This window comes from Pseudonaja textilis, chromosome 3 (assembly GCF_049901715.1).
Source record: "Pseudonaja textilis isolate UNSWEBS1 chromosome 3, rPseTex1.2, whole genome shotgun sequence".
In the NCBI taxonomy this organism is placed as follows: Eukaryota; Metazoa; Chordata; class Lepidosauria; order Squamata; family Elapidae; genus Pseudonaja; species Pseudonaja textilis.
The window spans coordinates 143,239,545-143,255,764 of NC_141992.1; positions in this window are offsets into that span (position 1 = coordinate 143,239,545).

The following is a 16,220-nucleotide window of genomic DNA, read 5'->3' on the forward strand; positions in this document are numbered from 1 at the left end:
GTTTTCCATTTATTAAAAGGCTTAAATTGTGTGCACTTTTCCTCTCAAAAAATATTTTAAATTCTTCCGAAGTGTGTCAGTAAAAGCCATTCCTTCCCAAACCATCTGAAAGTCTAGAAAAGATGTCTATAAATTTCAAACCTAAGACATGTAATTAATCTTCATATATTTCTGCTAATGCAAACACACCTGTGGGATGTTTTCTATTGAAAACATGAAAAGGAAACCTATAATATATCTCCGAGTGATAGCTTTATCATGACTGACAAAGCTGCTGGAGGCCTCTCTGCTAGGAGAATAATTTGGGAGCGTATAAAGGAGAGATTGATTTCCACAAAACCTGCTCTTTTCATTCTAACATTTATCCCCAGTGTGCAAAATCCTTCTTCTTTTCTATGCAGAAAAGTGCAAAGAGGAGCTTTCAAATATTTAATTTACATCGAAAGAAACAGCATAGGACAAGGCAGCGCAGCATAATCAACACCTTGTACATGGGCAATGTCCAATTTCCATGGGAAGGTGCAATTTGCCAGTGTGATGCTGTATCAATCAAATACTTTCCTGTCAAAACTTGTTCTTATTTTGGATGTTTGGAAGAAGAAAAAGTTGAACATGCGGAGCTTTTCAGGAAGTACAGAGTGGAAACAAAAGGGAAGTTTTAGAGCCTTGACAGACTTTTTTTAAAACAATCTACCATCTGAAGTGCAAAATCCCAAACTCTCTGAAACATGATCAATTGGACGGAGATTATTTCATAAAATAGTGAGAGTGTCTGGGGAAGAAAGCAGCATTGGGTTCTAGTTAGTCTTTCCCTTCTTATCTCTTGAACGACAGTATTAATCTTCATAGAATTTCAAAATAACATTTGTGGAATCCTTGGTGCTTTCTGAGCTCATTTTTTTTTTTTTTTTTTTTTGCTTGCAGATATTTCATTACCCACATGGGTAGCGGCATCACTGCCCTTCATCTACAAAGGAAGTCCACATTTCAACCCTGAGCTACAGATATTCTCTCTCTATATATGCTGTTTTGAGGGGGAAAAAAACTACATATAATCTGAAACATAGATGGTAGAAGACTGGATGGAATAGTCCCATCGAAAGTATCATCCAGTACTTCACACATTTTTTTTTAGCTTAAAGCAAGAAATTTTTCACATGGTGTGTCTAAAACAACCGGGAAAATGAAAAAGCAACACAAATTATTATTGGTAAAATTTACTTTGGATAGTGGTCACCAACCTTTGCAGCTTGGTGGTCTGTTGGGAGGGGGAGGGGTAAAGGGGAACCGAGTCCACGAGCAGCAGGCCAGTGCACACACAAGTGCCCACAGCTCAACTTGTGTGAGTGGCGGGCCAGCACGTACATGCATATATGCACAGCTTGACTTGCGCACATGTGCATGTGTAGGCAGCCCAACTTGCATGTTGAGCTGCATGCACCTATACACACATGCCAGCCTGCCACTCACACAACAGGCTGCATGCATGCACATGAACTAGCCTGCCAGTCATGGGACCTGGTTCCAATAGACCATAGCCTGATAATGAGCTGTGGCCCAGGGGTTGGGGCCCCCTGTTGTAGGAGCTTTATTCTGCTGATGAGACTTTAGGATTCCTAATTTAAAAGCTTGGATTGATGACACATACCCATTATCTACATGTGAATTAATTATCTATTAACATTGTAGAAAATCTGATCAGATTGATTGATATTAAAATTTGAGCTCACTTGGGCATACGTTTTCTTTTTTTCATAATTTTGTTTTTCCTTTTTTGTGTATTTTATTCAGTTTGATATTTAGTTATTGCTTTTTTTCCATTAGAGAATATAAAACCTTTTTTTTTAAAGGAAAATGTAGGTTCTAATGTCATTACTGGACTAAAGATCACTGAACTTGACAATCATGTTCCAAAATTTGAAGGTGATAGAATTTGAATTCCACTAAGAAATGTTTGTAAACACATAAGAAATAGCTATACCTCATAGGTATTATAAAAGCATTGTATATTCATCACTGTTTAAACCATGCCTTTTTATGAAAAGCCCATTGTCTAGACAGAAACATCATGTATGATTATTCTAGCTGATAGTTAAAATTGAATAGTAATAATGCTTCTGGAATACATTAATAACATTTAGAGTTGCCCATTCTTTTAAATTATTTTTGTTAAAGGAAGCCTTGTATAGTCAGCCTTCCAATACATAGGCAAATAAGTTTAACCCTGGCTGAGTCCTAAATAAAATAGAATGTAAAAATAGTGAAGAGACTGCCTGGGATATTCACTAAGATAAGAAATATTTGTTAATAGGTAACATCAAAGGAAACATTTTTTTCTACAGTCAAATAGTAAAAGAAATATTTGTACCAATTTCTAATTACTTGAAGATTGTACAAGAAAGAAAGAAAGAAAGAAAGAAAGAAAGAAAGAAAGAAAGAAAGAAAGAAAGAAAGGAGGGAGGGAGGGAGGGAGGGAGGGGAGGGAGGGAGGGAGGAAGAGGAGAGGAGAGGAGAGAGAGAGAGACGGAAGGAAGGAAGAAAGGAAGGAAGGGAGAGAGAGAAAAAAGAAAGACAGAGAGAAAGGAAGAAAATAACTACTTAAGCTTTATACCATTCAATAACAGTTTACCGATCAAATAAATATACTTTGCCATAGCTTATAAAAGGATCTTTTCTAATTTAGCTATTTCCATTAATGTCAGAGTCTACTAATCAATAATAAGCATAGCTTAGTTTCTGCGTTCATAAGTATCATCTCCTTGGCAGCTGCAGCTTCATTTTTGCAAAGTAGCTTTCAATGAAATAAAAAACAAAACAAGAAAAGAAACTAAACCAGCTCACCACATGCAAACTTAATAAGGAAGTTATAAACATGCTCAGAGTTAGATTAATTCAATTATTTTGCTTTGTTGAGCCAAAATGCTAAAACCACAGAATCATTTATAATGCTGGCATGGTGGAAGAAATTTTTGATATGTCAGAATTTGCAAACGTGACGGCAATTGTTGGTAGTGAAAAACAGCATCTTGCAATCTCTAGAACATGTTATTGGATTTTATCTAGGAGGTAGACAAAATCCAAACTACAAATGCCTGTCCAGAATTCTCTCTCTGAAAATGTCTCACATCTCCTTGGAATTCTCTGAGGCTTGTTATCATCTTCTTCATCATCCTGTGTCTGCCACTCACTTTCTCACGTGTATCTAATGGGGCACATGTTTACAGGTTTAGGAAATGTCCTATGGAGATTGGTCTCAGCCCCTTCAACCTCACTCTCTTCACTAACGCCATTGTAGACCACATTTATCACAAATATATCGTATTTTGTTTTACTTATTTAGATGATTTCATCCTCTCTCATCCAAACCCTAAATACCTTGCTGCCATTAGCCACAGTAGCATTCAGGTTCTTCAAACTTATGGAATCCAAATAAACTATGATAAATCAACACCTGAACCAATACAGAACATTCATTACATTGGCTACCAAATTACTGCCAGGACTCTAGATATTCCTAAAGAATATCAAGAAAAAATGTACCAACATTCGAAAAGAAATTGATTGTAAGAAGAGGTATGATTGGAAAATAATGCAATGCTTAGTAGGGTATTTAAACTTTCTTGCTGGTTTTTCTTTCTTTCTTTTCTAATCTCTCTGTATGCTATATGGAAAAGGTCTGATATACACTTTTCCAAATAATATAAACAGTTTATTGTTAAAAATTATTAAAACACTGGCCCACAGAGCAATTGTTGATTTAAGAACATCAAATAAGTGTTGTAATGAAATTCAAACAATCTAGACCAATCCATGTACAAGAACTATTGATTTGTTTGCTTTGTTATTCATTATCAACCTCATGTTGTATTTTCTGATAGTATGCTTGCTGTGCACAAACACTTTGATCATTTACCATGGATGTTTTCCATGTTATGTACCTTGTATTTGCATAAACAAAACGTACTATGTGGCATCAGAAGATAACTTTGCTGATCGTCTTGCCTGCCTCTATTGAAGGGAGAATGGGCACACCTTTTCAATTATTGGTATTCCTTGTTCTGGGGAACAGTCTTCATTACACTATGGGGAAGGCTGAAAGCTATCAGGAAGCAGCTTCAGAAGGAGTAATATTTCTCCTTCATTGCATCTACCAAAAGTTAGGAAAATGGTTATTTGCTGGGCCAGCATCAGATCTTTTGGTGGTGGATTTTGCAGCAATTTTCCTAAGTTTTAGTAGATGCGATTCCTAGCTGAGGCCTTCATCAATCATGGATAGCAGCTCCAACAGCCAACATTCAAAGACACTTGTTTTCATCACAACACCCTTACTGTTCAACAGTGCTATAGGACTTTACTTGAACAGAAATCTATCTTCCATGTCAAATAAATTGTGGTTTATGCCCCAGAGGTTCAGCACAACAACTGAGAGAATAACCCTGTTACATGGAATGGGACAGAACAGAACTATTATTGGCTGGCCATGAAATGGGACATTTTTTAACAATAGGCTCATAATACCTGGACAATTGGGACATCAAATGAGTCAATCAATTATTAAGAGAAGGTGTGACTCCAGTGTTTGTGACTCCAAAATCTGTCAGCTTTCCTATTGGCCAGAATCAAACAACAGTTTGTATACATATGTCAAATTTGCCGACAGGGAATGTTAGATCTATAATAAAAGAGACCAAGAAGCTAATCAATCAGAAAAATCTATCAACAAAGGAAGTACTGTAATACTAATTCAAAGTCCATCGACCATCCATGAATGCAGATATACAAGTCTTACAAAATGGTAGCTGCCTCAATGAGTCATAGAGAGAGATTTCTTTGGCATCAACATCTGTTTCAAAGCATCACTCAAAGGCATTGCATAGTCCTATCAAATACCTGCAAATTCCAATTGTGATCTTTGTCAGGTGATTCCTTAAATTGGTTCTGTGACAAAATTTAATTCTATGTTGTAAAATTTAAGGTGTGCCATTCACCCTCTCACAAAACAGGTTGCTATAATCACCAACCGTAACAGTTCTTATGGCCTTGTTCAAACTAGTTTAGTTTAGTTTAGTTTAGTTTAGTTTAGTTTAGTTTAGTTTAGTTTATTGTCATTGCACCTCGTGCAACAAAATTAAATACCATCTTCAGTATACATTATGACTATGAAAATAAACACAAACACACATCCTTCACATTCTATACATTGAATTGAAAACCCTTGATATTGCATTAATATTGCACTATACAGCAGAATTCAATAAAGTTACTGCCCTGGGATAGAAGCTGTTTTTCAGCCTATTTGTCCTTCTGGGCAATGATGCTAACCCTCTGCAGTGCTGTCCTATCTGCTACTGTGCAATTGGCAAACCATACAGAGGTGCAGTAAATTAAGATAGTCTCCACGGTGCAACAGTAGAAGGTCACCAGCAGTTAGTTGTTGTTTTGTGAGAAGTCTCAGGTAGTCTAATCTTTGCTGGGCCCTTTTGACTAGTGCTGCAATGTGAGCACCCCAGGTCAGGTCCTCTTTTATAATAACACCCAAAAACTTAAAACTGGCCACTTGCTCCATTCGGTCTCCATTGATAAGCAAGGGCTGGATGTCTGATCTGTTCCTTCTATAGTCCACTATAAGCTCCTTGGTCTTATTGGTGTTGAGGACCAAGTTATTGTCTCCACACCATGAAAGCATGAAATTAACTAAGAAATGCCATTAAGTTCTTGGTGTTTATATCAAACTTGCATAGAAAGTATATATGCTTAAAGCCATAATTTTTGTCAGATTTGCCCTCAAAATTAATTTCCACTATTGAACTTATTTCTATTTTTCAGAATCAGTGCGATGCTATTGGCACAGTAGTTTCTATTAGAAGAGATGGTGTTGATGGTATTAGTGATGGTAATCACATAATTTAATAATTAAGTCTGTGTTAAAATTCTGATCTTCATGACTCCATTATGGACCACAGAGAGTAAAAAGACCATCTCAACTGTTTATAAGAACTAACTTGCTGAATTTACATTTAGAATAATTTTTCAACCGTTCAACATTCATATTTTGTTTTCAAGGCATAGCTTGCCACCATCACAAGCAATTGTACTTTCAGACACCTTTGTATAAAAGAAGATGGCTAACTCCACAGCCTCATGGAGAAATATATATTTTCCCTGAAAAAGTGCTATCAAATAACAAGAATGAGATACTACTTCTTAACAACAGTAAACTATGTTTTCAAAAGAAAAAAAAGAAGGGGTTTGTTTGCTGATTGTTTACACTTAAAATGTAAATTTTTCTGGTTTTACAAAAAGAAAAAATGGCTTCTCTTATGAAAGGCACTGACTACAAAGAAAATGGCTGATGCAAAGTTTCCTCAACTTGGAAAATTGCATTGGCTATAAATAGTATCCTATTAAAATCCACCAGCAGCAAGGACTACTTTAGAAATATTAGTGAAGGAAGATTGTTTACATATTGGTCGTTATATAAGAAGCTACATTTAGAATTTGTGATTTCTAACCTAGTATAAATAAATATTTTCAAAGACAGAGCCAATTCAAGCAATCAGGTAGACAAAACCATAATTATTAATTATTAAAACTTTTAAAAAATCAAATATTTGCACCATCAAGGTTATATCCCTACCACTATTGACAACAACAGAAGTGAGTTTAGTCTTATTAATTATACTCTACAACCGAACTGGTACCAGAAGAAATCGTATTGTGATGACTTCCAGGCATCAGCCTTATTTTTAAGGCAAGTGCTTTAAGAACCAGTGATCCACATCAGTTTCATTAGTGGCTTTGGTCCAGTTTTAATTAGGTGATGATCTGTATATTATAGTGTGCTTAATAAGAGGGTACTAGTGATTATATGGATACTGCTGTTTTCCTCAAATGTTATGCTTATGATGTTCTTTATTAAGCCCTCAGCTTTTCTGGGTCACCTCCATTTTAAGTGGGAAAGTAGGTAAGAATGTTAAAGTTCATTGAAAAGGAGATCATTGTAGTATCAACCCTCTGAGCATGGTGACATACAGCTACAACCTGCCTTTTTTTCCTTGTGTGAGTTGGATATCAAATTTCTCCCTGTAATTAACTGTAGACTAAGGGCCCATTAAGATGGCAGGTGATAGCCCCTGGCTGCAGATTACTGGCAAATGCATGGCCTTGGAAAGATTAGAAGACCAGTAAAAAATCATTTCGGTGTTTATGCTATGAGACTAAAATGTGGTGGAGAGAGAAAAGACAAATGGAAGGTCAGAGCAAAGAGGATAGAAGATTTGATGGCTTTAATCAAGATATTTTTATATACAATTTTAACCATGTAACAGCCAGTGAAGGAACGAATTAACAAAAGAATTACTAGAGTGGATTAAAGTAGTAACTCAAGATATCATCCCATAATCATCCTCCATTTTAAAAAAAGGATAGGAAAATTATCAGAACTGTTTTACTCAGAAGAAAGTGCCACTCAATTTAATCTTGGCTGATTTCAAAGCACTCAGATAGTCTAGTTTGCATTCAAATGGGACTTCCTTAAAAAGTTGTCTACAGAACAGAAAAATCATCTAGAAGAAGGTAATGGCAAAACTATGGGATATCTTCAAGAAGGACCCCTTACCTTTTTAAAGACTAAAATCAAATTACATTTATGTGGTGGCAAATAAATCCTTTAGGAAATGTTTTCTGCAATGCAAGACATACGCATCTTTAGGATTTCTATGATGGAGGAGGAGGTTACAATATCAGGAGTGAATTTAACGATAATTTATATAGGTAGGACACAACCACATATCTGTGCATTGTTCTTTTAGGTATGGGTTGTTGCTTAGTGTCAAGCTCCATTTCAGAAAGTCAGTCAATGAGTTTTATTTTTTTATTTTTTTTATTTTGTCAAGCAATTATAAGATAACAGGTATAAGTATAAACATGGTTATGAACACATGAAATGGATACATATAAGAAAACAAAAGAAACAATAGGACAGGGATGGTAGGCACGTTGGCGTGCTTTTGCATACCCCCTACAGACCTCCTAGGAAAGGGATTGAGGTCAATAGTAGACAGTTTAACATTAAAGTTTTGGGGGAAGAAACCACAGAGTCAGGTAGAGTTCTCCAGACGTTGACCATTGTTGCTGAAGTTGTATTTCCTGCAGTCAAGTTTGGTGCAGTTTACCTTGAGTTTGTATCTACTGTGTGCTCTTGCATTGTTATGGTTGAAGTTGTTGGTTTTTCTACCAATACTACCTAAATGGACATAATTATTTTGAGTAATTCATAGTTTATTTTATTTTAATTGATTGGTCCTCCCTGTGTTTTAATTTTTGAAAGCCACTCAGAATCATATCAATCTATAGATAGATAGGTACCTATATAAACTATAATAATTAATATGTCTCAATTTTCTTGTAGGAAGTCTAGGATAGTATATGAAACACTGGCTCATCAAATTCCTCTCTCTGAACAATATCTTGTGAAGTTGGTCAAACTGAGTTTCAGTGGATGATTTCTGCCTTGGCCAACATATTATGACAATTATATATGTAGATTATATAATTTATTTTAATGGATCTTAGGGATTGCTTTATTTTAATGGATCTTAAGTCTTGCCTTCTAGACTGTATCAAGAAAAGACAGATTTAAAATGAAAAAGAAAACTAGTAGGGAAATATAAAATGGCTAATCAGTTATAAAATTAAAAAGTGATAAAACTATTTTTATCCACCAAGAAACTAATTCTGCTTAAATCTTACAACATTTTCTTTACATAGCTTTCTTTGCAACAATAATAAAACATAGCAATGCTATTTTGTTTTTTGGAGCAAGCAATTCACACTTACTCAATTTGCTATATTTTTCTTTTAAATAAAATAATATTTGAGAAATACTGCAGGAAATATTTTGTATAGTTAACAAAATTCTTATAGATGTTATAGTTCATAAAGATTAGACTGCAGATTTATTGTTATTAAATTTAACTTTCCTTTTTCAGGGTATAATGCTTTTAAGGTATTTTGCACAACAATAGCATAGTACTATAGTCATATAAATAACAAAATCAGTAGATCTATGCAAATCAGCTAAGATCTAATTTGAACTCCAGATTAAGAAATTCATGTGCCCCGTTCAATTGAAAAAAACAATTAGATTATTTATTTATTGGAAATGAATACAGAAAGTAAAAAGGGCAACTATAACAGATGAAAGCCTACAGAAAGACTGGACACAGAGAATAATAGGGTTTTTACTACAAGTTAGGCAAGATTAAGAGTTCAGGAAGACTATAAACAAAAGGTTATGTAATTAAAGAAAAGTAAAGGATGACAGAGAAAACTACAAATCAAACTTTAAAAGATTAGCAGAATATATCTAAATCTTTTTCTCGATTAAAACAATGATTTCACTGAACCCCCAAATTTGTTTTCTGAATTAGTCAACCATTCAGATTCCATCTTTTTATAAAAAAATAATAATACAAAATTAACGTTCAAATTCAATCAAAGCAGTTAACCAAACTGACAATTCAAATCAGATGAGAGGTATTTCTTCTATGTTTAATAAAGCTGCAAGCATGCACCATCTAAATTAGTAAAACAAGTAATGAGATGCAGGATTCAGGATCAACATGGGCAAGGATGTGTCCTGTCTCTGTGCTTAAAGAAGCCACACCTTTTCTAAGGTTCCCGCAGGTCAGGAAAAGATGCATTTGAGTTAAGGAAGCATTAAAGAGGGATGGACCCCGTGTTGCTGTCCTTTCTTTATCAACTTAATTCAGACATGCACGTCCCTGAGCCCACATGTTTGTGGTGAAAGCTCAGGAAAAGATACAGCCAATTTAACAAGCCACCAACAAGTACATAGAGTGGCCAACACTAAATCCTAAATAACCTTACCTGTTTTGATTCCAAATACTGCACATAAATGAAAACCCCCAGGATTACAAATGTAAAAGCTAGAACTATTTACTCTGCTAAATAACTAATTCCCACAACACTGTCTTATGCCCTGGGATATAAAATCACCTAGTAGGTCTGTATTATTATTACTATTATCCTTCTCATCTTTCCTATTACCTGTTTCCTTAGCTTTTTATGACTATAACTTTGTTTTTTGTATCTCATGAGTTATGCTGATTGCTTTTATTTACTATCCTTTGATGGTTTACATTGATTGATTATTTAGTATCCTATGGCTATCATTGAGTGTTGCACCTTATGATTTATGATGATTGTATTTTATTATCATGATCATGATTTATCACCTGTTGCTTGTATGTATACTGAGAGCTTATGCACTGGAGATAAATTCCCTGTGTGTCCAATCACACTTGGTCAATAAAGAATTCTATTCCTATGGCTGTTAAACTTCAAGGAAATATGTTACCTTTCCTCCAATTTTGAGCTGAGGTTTATATTTGTGCTTATGAGTTCTTTATTTTGTACTTGTTATTTTGCTTATAATTTAATTTAATTTGATAATTTTGTTTGTGGATGTACTTATTTTAGTCCTCCCAGGGAAAAATCAAATGGCCCAGCTGCTTCTGCTGCGTAACTTCTTGCAAACTCGTTTGACTGGAAGGTGAATTTTTATAACCGCTAGACTTACTCTTCCCATAAAGAAAGTGAAAGATGTCTTTCACAGATGTATTTAATCAAGAGTACAAGCTCCTGCTGCTCTTTCCTAAAAGTGAAAGCAGGTCCGAGGTGCCCTCCTGTATGTCAGTGGAAAATGGCATACTTCTTGCTCCATTAACTGCTGCATATGTATGGCCACTAGGATGACTAGCTGCTAAGCACTTTACTGCCCATCTACATCTAAGTCAGTGCTACTTAAAGCTAATCACATACTAACTACATATCCCAGTGACAAAGCTGCATTCCCACTCTGTCTGTATTGATCTCCCATCAGTCATTTGTAAGTGACCGTGCCAGACATGGCCCTTGGGCATTTTTCCAATACAGAAGCCACTTAACATTAAAATTGCAGGATTGCTCTTGGCTGTTTTACAAGCCTTTATCAAAACCATTTAAAAATCTACCCTTAATCATAATGGCTTTATGAATTCTTGCTACCTTTGAGCCTTGACCTCCTTTAACATGACAGAAATATTTGGATCATCACTCCCATTGTAGCTCTCTTGAACCACACTGCAAAATACTATGGACCATTTATGATATTTTGAGATTATTTATTTAAAAGAAAGAAAAATCCATTAAGTTTTACATTTAGGCAAGGATACATTGTGATGGTTTAATTTTGGAAAGAAGCAATACTCCAAATAAATGGTATTGTTCTACTGTTGCTCTGTGTAGTTTAGAGAAAGTTGCAAGCAAAATCAGAAACAAATTGAACCATGAAACTGAAACAGCTCCCTCAAGCATGAGTAAACTATGCCTTGCAGTTGCTACTTACTAAATATATGTATCTTATGCTCTCCTATGAGGCATTCAGAATGATGAACAATTAAAAATTCAATTAAAACACTTTAGCAAGAACAAGATCAAAACACATACATGCATCATACAATACAATACATTTAGAGAGTGACAAAGCATGTTATAGCATTAAAAGGCAGATAATATGGAACTGTCTCTATGACCAGTTGAAAGAAAAATAATTGTTAAGAGACCATAGCTTGAATATTTAAAATTTTCTGGATGTAAATGAAACAACTGGGGTTTTAAATTGTGTGTGGCTGAGGTCTTCCCATATAGAAAAAGAGTTTAAATGGTTTCTTCTGCTTTATTCCTCATCTGGAGGAAGAAGGATCTCAAACATTGCTTCTGTCTGACCTAAAAATAACAGAGAAGCAGGAAGTATAAGTTCAGATTCAGTCTTCTCTAAAACAAAGGCTTCTGTACCTGAATCACAGAAAAGGAAATTTGTGCTACACTTCCTGGAATTTAGGTGCTCTGACTCAAGTATGGGCTTCCTTGGGTATAAAGATCTACTTAATGTCTCAGATATTGAAAAGTTCACAACTAATAAGTTATTCTTGTGTGTTGAGATATGAAGTTCAGCTCCGGCTCCAAGGATTACTGGCATTATAAGTCCATAATTTTGTTCCAGCTATGATGGGATAAGGACTTAGGTAAGTCATCTACTGTAATTACTGAAATTCTGGGTTATGGTATCTGTTCTGCTAATTTAAATCTGCAAGTTGCCCTTGATTTATGACCTCATTTGAGCCTGGTTGTAAGTCATTGTGGTCAGTAAGTGAAACACCCAAGTGACTGCTTTACTCAATGATCACAATCTCAACCCTCCCTATTACAGTTGTTAAGTGACCATGTGGGTCATTAAGCAACTGCTTAGGGTGTGGGGAAGGCCTTCGGAGGGCTAGCACTCACTGGCATGTGGAAATCTGTTATGGGCCAGAATACCTTGTCCAGCTAGTCTTAGGGGCACATGGGCCTCCTTCCTTCCTTTCCATTCCCAAGAGGCCTATTTCACCATGCCCAGAAAGCCTTGTCATCAAGGCCCATTGGTGCATTGACCTCTTTCCTCCAAAGAGGCCCGATCTTCTCCGTGCCCTACTATGCACAGGTCCACGTAACTTTTCCTTACTCTGCTGCTGCTGACAGGCACACCTATTTGATACAAGATTTAGCTCTAAAGCTAGTAAAGTCAATTTTCCTCAGCCCTGGAGAGGCAATCTTGGTCAAAGCTGGGCAGGAACAGCTTCTTCATTGGTTGAGGGAGAAGGCTAGCTAATGCTTTCTGGTGGGACAGGAGGGAAGCCAGGCCTCTGGTGTGAGAGAATGAGGAGGTCTGCATATCATTTGGTGTACCCAGCTAAGGCCCCTCAATGGGAGGGGGGAGTTTCAGCACTTCTGTGGTTGTAAGGGCAAATACATGGCCAAGTACCCAAATGCTGCAATGGTAGGAACTTCAGGCAGGGCTCATAAGTTCCTTCATTCAGCGCTGTCATAATTTTGAATGATTGCTGAACAAAAACAGTTGTCAAGGTCTACTTGTACTTAGTTAACTTATACTTGCTGGTGGAAAGACAGCCTGTAAGCTGCTAATGAGATCACCCTTGAATCTGGGTGGCTGGGTGGCAAGAATTGTCTTCGAAAACAGACCATTTCTTATTGCATTTCTACCCTTTACATAATGTTGCTTCCTCTAAAAAGAAGTAGCTTGGTGGATATGTGAACAAATATTGTTCACTATAAATGCAACTGTTCAGCTGGTTATTGAACAGTTTAATTGAAGAAAGACATTAAACTGTTTTTGATCCCTATTGTTTGGTGCATACCTATTTGTGAATTTTTATTTATTTTCCTCAAAAGAAAATAATTCTTCAATACCAGAACCAGTATATTCTTATAATTATACATATTTTCTCCCTCCCTCCTGCTTCCTTCCTTCCTCCCCCCGCCCCACACCTGTATATAAATGTGTGGTCGCAGCATAGCTGTACTGAATTAAAATTCCTGGATACAAGCTTTTTAAAGTGCTAATCTAGGGGAAAGGAAAATCAACATTCAAATGGTAATTATTTACAAAGTAAATTGATCAATTTGTCCTAAGCTCTGTGAAAATGAACTGAGGTCAATCCACTTTGCCTATTAAGATCGTGAAGATATCTAGTTGGATTACTTTCACAGTAAAAGGATGTTTTCCACTGGGGTTTCACAAGAAAATAGAATATCAAACTCTGTTAGGCATCAAGAAAAATAAACTTTCTATTTTATATCAAATTGCCTAGCAAGTAAACTGCTCATGTAAATATTTTTCAGTTATTAATTTCTAATACAGTTGTCCTCTCTCAGGTCTATCAAACTTAGCAGAAATAGTTACCATAGCTTCAGTTTATTACCATTTAAATAAATTTTAATCTTTATTCAGAGTTATAAAAATTACATACTACTTTGAATAAATAATTGGAAAAGGCTTGATCCTTCAATATTGTTTAGTAGATAAAATGCTAAACAATGTCCAAGAATATAATCTTACTTTGGCTATGAAATTCATCCACAAGGGTTCTTAGGTCAATTATTAACCATAAGAATAATTTATCACACCTTGTTGTTGAGGATAATAGGGGCTAGGGAGACGGGTGGGCAAGAGACTAAGCAAATGCCAAGAGTATAGGAGGAAAATGGGAAGGAAGGAAAGAAATGATAACAACTTCAAACAAAAAGTTCGTATATTAGGAAAGAGAAACTAAATAAAAGAGGAATGTTTACCAGGAAAACCTAAATTCTTATATATTTCTTGCAACTTCCAAAGCTCCATTGGTTGATGCAAACAAGGGTAAGATGACAGTCATTAGCCTGGTAGATTTTGTTTTTTATATCCCATTTCCCACACAAAAATTGAATCAAACATACCAAATTCAAATATTGATGGCCGAGTTGTTCAAACCCATAGTTTCTCATATGTGTCTTTGTGTGCGTAAGGTTTACCCCAGAAAGCCACATTTGGGAGTTTATCACTAGTGCGATGACTATTGGTGTATTTCTACAGGCATCATAGGGGCATCCAAAACAGGTATGTCTATCATAACAAAATCATTGTTTTTTTCCCTTTAACAAACCAACAGACTACTAACTCAGGAAGGAATTACATTTCAGATGCAAGAACCCAAATTATATTAGCCTTTTTACTGTAGCACAAATGTACCAATTAATTTAACAAGATATGGAAATTGCTTTGCCCTTCCATGCCCATTCAGAGATCTCCAAAATTCCTCCAGCATATTTCAGTTTAATTCCTGATCTATAGAAGTTTCTTTAGAATGAGAGTACATTGAAATAACTGGTTATGACTTAAAAAGGTAATATATTTAATTCATGTTTAATGTTTTTAAAAAACCCTGTCCAGTTGTGTCTGACTCTAAAGGACAGTGCTCAACTCCATTTCCTAGCTGAAGGAGCCAGTGTTGTCCAAAGACATTTCCATGGTCATGTGACTAGTATGAGTACATGCTAAGGTGCAACGGAAGACTGTTACCTTTTCACCATGTGGTGCCTATTTATCTATTTGCATTTGCATGCTTTCAGACTGTTAGCTTGGCAGGAACTGGGACAAAAACAGGTATGGTACTTGGACTTGAACTTCCAACCTTCCAGTTGACAAGCCCAGCAACTTATCTGCTAGGGCAGGACTTGAAATCATAGATTTTTAAAAAAATATCATCCAGTTGCAATTATCTTTGGTCAGAAAAAAGTGATTTTGCCATGTCACTTCAAGTACATGATAAATAGTCCATTTAAGGTTTTCCAAATGACAGCCAATCATACAAGACCAAAACAAAAGGACCTCTGAATACCTCACTTTCCATAAGGACTTTCTCATTCAAACAACAGGGAGGAAGCATCATTACTGCAATGAAACACATAGTGATTACTGACTAATCATAAATACATCTATTCTAATTTAGGTAGCAATTCCAGTTGGAAATTCTCAACTTTTGAATGGCAGTGTATTAACTGGGGATCAGAGTCAAAGGAGGTCATACATTAACTTCGGTATTACTTGGGACATTACAAAGTGCTTGGAGAAACTGCTTAATGAATACAATACTACAAAAGCAAGGGACTTTAAAACCAGAGAGAAAGCAACCATGATACACAGTTCAATTCTTTCTAATTTTATTCTGAACTAAATCACCTAACCTTCAACAGACCTTTCTTGCTATTGCATTTAATTTGGTAGTTTGAAAATATTGTGGCCAAATTATAATCCACCATGTGAACAAAACTGTAATTCTGTGTTTTCAAAGTAAAGCCCATTCAGTTCCTTTGACAATCTTAGGTCAGGATTCCACCTATTATCTACCAATCCAAACTTGTTTAATGATGGCTGTAAGCATAAAATTCAGAAAGTAAATGAACTGAATGCTTCTATTTGGGGGCATTTTATAGCAGATGGTTAAAATACTATTTTAAAAAAAAACATCCTTTTCAGTTGCATGTACAGCCTATTTTAGTCAAAGAATGCCCTACCTGACTCTATACAATTCCCATGATAGTTTTCTAAAAACCTAACAAAAGACAAAGTTTCGCTTCTTTTTATGCTAGTTATAAAAGGAAGCATCAAGATAAAGGATGAATCCTCATTTTTACACAGGCAGGCAATCAATAACTTTTTTGCAACATTTTGTTTTTCTGCTAGACTCTTATTATGGTGGCCTACTGTACAACTAACAAGGTTGTGTAACTAGATGGCCCTCTTATATACATTTTTTCAGATTTGTGGACCCTATCTCCAT